At 49.0% G+C, this 4,612-nt stretch overlaps 1 non-coding gene across 1 annotated transcript; it reads left to right on the plus strand.

The window, feature by feature from the left end:
• The first annotated feature begins 217 nt into the window (after positions 1–217).
• Trnas-cga lies at positions 218–292 on the plus strand. Its single transcript has one exon. It is a non-coding gene; the product is annotated as a tRNA-Ser (tRNA).
• Positions 293–4,612: the final 4,320 nt, after the last annotated feature.

A 4,612-nucleotide genomic window follows, 5' to 3' on the forward strand; every position in this document is an offset into this window, starting at 1 on the left:
TTCGCGGGTAAGTGCTCATATCAGCGTACACTCCGCTGCAGAGTGAAAATCTCATTCCGGAAACATCCCCAAGGCTGTGGCTAAGCCATGTCTCCGCAATATCCTTTCTTTCAGGAGTGCTAGTTCTGCAAGGTTCGCAGGAGAGCTTCTGTAAAGTTTGAAAGGTAGGAGGCGATGTACTGGCAAAAGTAAAGCTGTGAGGACGGGGCGTGAGTCGTGCTTGGGTAGCTCAGTTGGTAGAGCGCTTGCCCGCGAAAGGCAAAGGTCCCGAGTTCGAGTCTCGGTCCGGCACACAGTTTTAATCTGCCAGGAAGTTTCATAAATTACACTTCTTGACAACTGCTAAGGAACAGAGACATTTGAGGACAGGAATAATCACGGGTAACGATTGAAGATGTGAAACACAGTATATATATATAATAGAAGAGTAGTGGTACATTCATAACGAAAAATGCTACAAAAAATGGTTCAAATGGTTCTGAGCACTATGGGACTTAACATCTGTGGTCATCAGTCCCCTAGAACTTAGAACTACTTAAACCTAACTAACCTAAGGACATCCCACACATCCATGCCCGAGGCAGGATTCGAACCTGCGACCGTAGCAGTCGCGCGGTTCCGGACTGAGCGCCTTAACCGCGAGACCACCGCGGCCGGCAAAAATGCTACAGATTTGCTTCCTCATAGCAATATGCTTCCTCATAACATTTCCACACTCAGCGGTCTTTTTAAATCGCGAGATGATGCTTTTGGACACGTTCCTTGCTGTGGCCAGAGTAGTGACACTTTGACCTGCATCGAGCCGTCCCATAGCTTGGTCACGATGGTAAGCGCTCAGATGATGTCTTGCAGACGTGTTGCTATACCACACGAAATATCTCACAAATGGGTTCCACAGCAGCCTCCGTCTGACACCGTACAGAATGGACTGTAGATTGCATACAGAGAGTTCTTGTACAGGCTTCGCTACAGTTAACACGTCCCACCCTCTACAATTCGTTTTCCTGTCGTTGGTCGGGTGTCCCGTAGCAATTAGCAGTCTTTCTTCAGCAACTGTCAGTTGTTAATTAGCAGTTATCAAGCAGTGTACTTCTATTTTATTCCGACCTGTCGTTTTTTAACTGCGGAAAGGTAAGAGTAGTTCTACAAATATTGGATTGTGTGAAAAATGGTACAAAACTTTTCGATCCCTTTCAGTATTGGTTCAAATGGCTCTGAGCACAATGGGACTTAACATCTGTGGTCATCAGTCCCCTAGAACTTAGAACTATTTAAACCTAACTAACCTAAGGACATCACACACATCCATGCCCGAGGCAGGATTCGAACCTGCGACCGTAGCGGTCACGCGGTTCCAGACTGAAGCGCCTAGAACCGCACGCCACACAGGCCGGCGCTTTCAGTATTATCGATACGTCATTATATATGTATATAGATATACAGGGTGAACATATAGTTTTTACCTGACTACAAAAATTTATTTCCAAGGAACTATGCAGGATACAGCTATGCAGTTTGTTGCAAACGGTAGACTAAATCATAAAGTTTTTTATGGATGTATTTCGACACGTGCACCGTTTGTTGCTAATAGAACGCCTAGGTGATACCTAATTTGTCCTCACGCCTCTGCCAACATCTGTTACTCATCCCAGGTCTACCGCTTCTTACCGTGTCACCAACACTGCCAGTCTCTTCAAACCTTCCCATCATCCCTTGATGCTCTCCACATCAGGCGGATCTCGACAACAGGCACTTCGACTCTGTCGTTGAACTGTAATAGGCGCCTGTGTTTCACAAAACTATACAACACAGCGCTGTATGCCTAAAGTTCGATATGCACGTATACAGACGGCGGTAGCATCGCGTACAGAATGTATAAAAGGGCAGTGCATTGGCGCAGCTGCGTTTATGCTCAAGTGATTCATTTGAAAACATGTCCAACGTGATTATAGCTGCACGACGGAAATTAACAGACTGTTAACGCGGAATGGCAGTTGTAGCTAGACGCCTGGGGCATTCCATTTCAGAAATCCTTGAAAATTCAGTATTCCGTTGGCCAGAGTGTGAAGAGTGTGCCGAGAATACCATATTTTAGACATTATCTCTCATCACTCAACTACCGAGAACAGCGGAATTTGCGTAGAGTTGTCAGTGCTGAGAGACAAAAAATGATGAAATAACCGCATAAATCAAAGTCAGACGTGCGACTAATGTATTCGTTAGGACAGTGCGGCGAAATTTGGTGTTAATGGGCTATGGCAGCAGACGACCGACGCGAGTGCCTTTTCTAACAGCACGACATCGCCTGCAGTGCCTCCCCTGGGCTCTCGACCATGTGGGTTGAACCATAGACGACAAGAAAACTGTGGCCTGCTCAGGTGAGTTCCAGTTTCATTTGGTAAAAGCTGATGGTAGTGTTCGAGTGTGGCGCAGACCGTACGAAGTCATGGACCCAAGTTGTGAACAAGGCACTTTGCGAGCTGATGGTGGCTCCTTGGTGGTGTTGGCTGTGTTTACATGGTACGGGCTGGGTCCTCTGGACAACTGAAAGAATCATTGATTGTAAATGTTTAAGCTGGTATACTTGGAGACTATTAGTTCCCAAACAACGATGAAATTTTTTATGGATGACAAGGTGCCATGTCACCACTCGGATAAGAGACATGAATCCTGTCGAAAATCTATGGGACACAATGGAGAGGCCAGTTCGTGCACAAAATACTACACCAGTAACACTCTCCTAATTACAAACGCCTATAGAGGCAGCATGGCACAATATTTCTGAGGTGGACTTCTAACGGTTTGTTGAGTCGATACCACATCGAGCTGCACTGCGCTGGGCAAAAGGAAGACACACGATATTAGGAGGTATCGCATGACTTTTGTCACCTCAGTGTAGACGCCATTGTAACAAGAGAGAGAGAAGAAATCAGATGCTGTCAGAACATACACTCCTGGAAATGGAAAAAAGAACACATTGACACCGGTGTGTCAGACCCACCATACTTGCTCCGGACACTGCGAGAGGGCTGTACAAGCAATGATCACATGCACGGCACAGCGGACACACCAGGAACCGCGGTGTTGGCCGTCGAATGGCGCTAGCTGCGCAGCATTTGTGCACCGCCGCCGTCAGTGTCAGCCAGTTTGCCGTGGCATACGGAGCTCCAACGCAGTCTTTAACACTGGTAGCATGCCGCGACAGTGTGGACGTGAACCGTGTGTGCAGTTGACGGACTTTGAGCGAGGGCGTATAGTGGGCATGCGGGAGGCCGGGTGGACGTACCGCCGAATTGCTCAACACGTGGGGCGTGAGGTCTCCACAGTACATCGATGTTGTCGCCAGTGGTCGGCGGAAGGTGCACGTGCCCGTCGACCTGGGACCGGACCGCAGCGACGCACGGATGCACGCCAAGACCGTAGGATCCTACGCAGTGCCGTAGGGGACCGCACCGCCACTTCCCAGCAAATTAGGGACACTGTTGCTCCTGGGGTATCGGCGAGGACCATTCGCAACCGTCTCCATGAAGCTGGGCTACGATCCCGCACACCGTTAGGCCGTCTTCCGCTCACGCCCCAACATCGTGCAGCCCGCCTCCAGTGGTGTCGCGACAGGCGTGAATGGAGGGACGAATGGAGACGTGTCGTCTTCAGCGATGAGAGTCGCTTCTGCCTTGGTGCCAATGATGGTCGTATGCGTGTTTGGCGCCGTGCAGGTGAGCGCCACAATCAGGACTGCATACGACCGAGGCACACGGGGCCAACACCCGGCATCATGGTGTGGGGAGCGATCTCCTACACTGGCCGTACACCATTGGTGATCGTCGAGGGGACACTGAATAGTGCACGGTACATCCAAACCGTCATCGAACCCATCGTTCTACCATTCCTAGACCGGCAAGGGAACTTGCTGTTCCAACAGGACAATGCAAGTCAGCATGTATCCCGTGCCACCCAACGTGCTCTGGAAGGTGTAAGTCAACTACCCTGGCCAGCAAGATATCCGGATCTGTCCCCCATTGAGCATGTTTGGGACTGGATGAAGCGTCGTCTCACGCGGTCTGCACGTCCAGCACGAACGCTGGTCCAACTGAGGCGCCAGGTGGAAATGGCATGGCAAGCCGTTCCACAGGACTACATCCAGCATCTCTACGATTGTCTCCATGGGAGAATAGCAGCCTGCATTGCTGCGAAAGGTGGATATACACTGTACTAGTGCCGACATTGTGCATGCTCTGTTGCCTGTGTCTATGTGCCTGTGGTTCTGTCAGTGTGATCATGTGATGTATCTGACCCCAGGAATGTGTCAATAAAGTTTCCCCTTCCTGGGACAATGAATTCACGGTGTTCTTATTTCAATTTCCAGGAGTGTATGTAGAAGTGTATCTATAACAAATTCAGGAGTTTAGCCACAATTTGCAATAAACCACATAAACCTGTGAAAGTGTGTTCATAAATAACTTTATGAGATAAGCTACCAAGTGCAATCAACTACAGAGCTTTATCCTTACAATCTACATTGTCTGCCCAATAAGTTCCGATTCTGATTTCATTGCTGGCGTACATCGGCGTCAGTGTGGTAACTACGATGACACTAAGAACTGTAAACGAC

This window comes from Schistocerca piceifrons, unplaced genomic scaffold (genome assembly GCF_021461385.2).
Source record: "Schistocerca piceifrons isolate TAMUIC-IGC-003096 unplaced genomic scaffold, iqSchPice1.1 HiC_scaffold_853, whole genome shotgun sequence".
In the NCBI taxonomy this organism is placed as follows: domain Eukaryota; kingdom Metazoa; phylum Arthropoda; class Insecta; order Orthoptera; family Acrididae; genus Schistocerca; species Schistocerca piceifrons.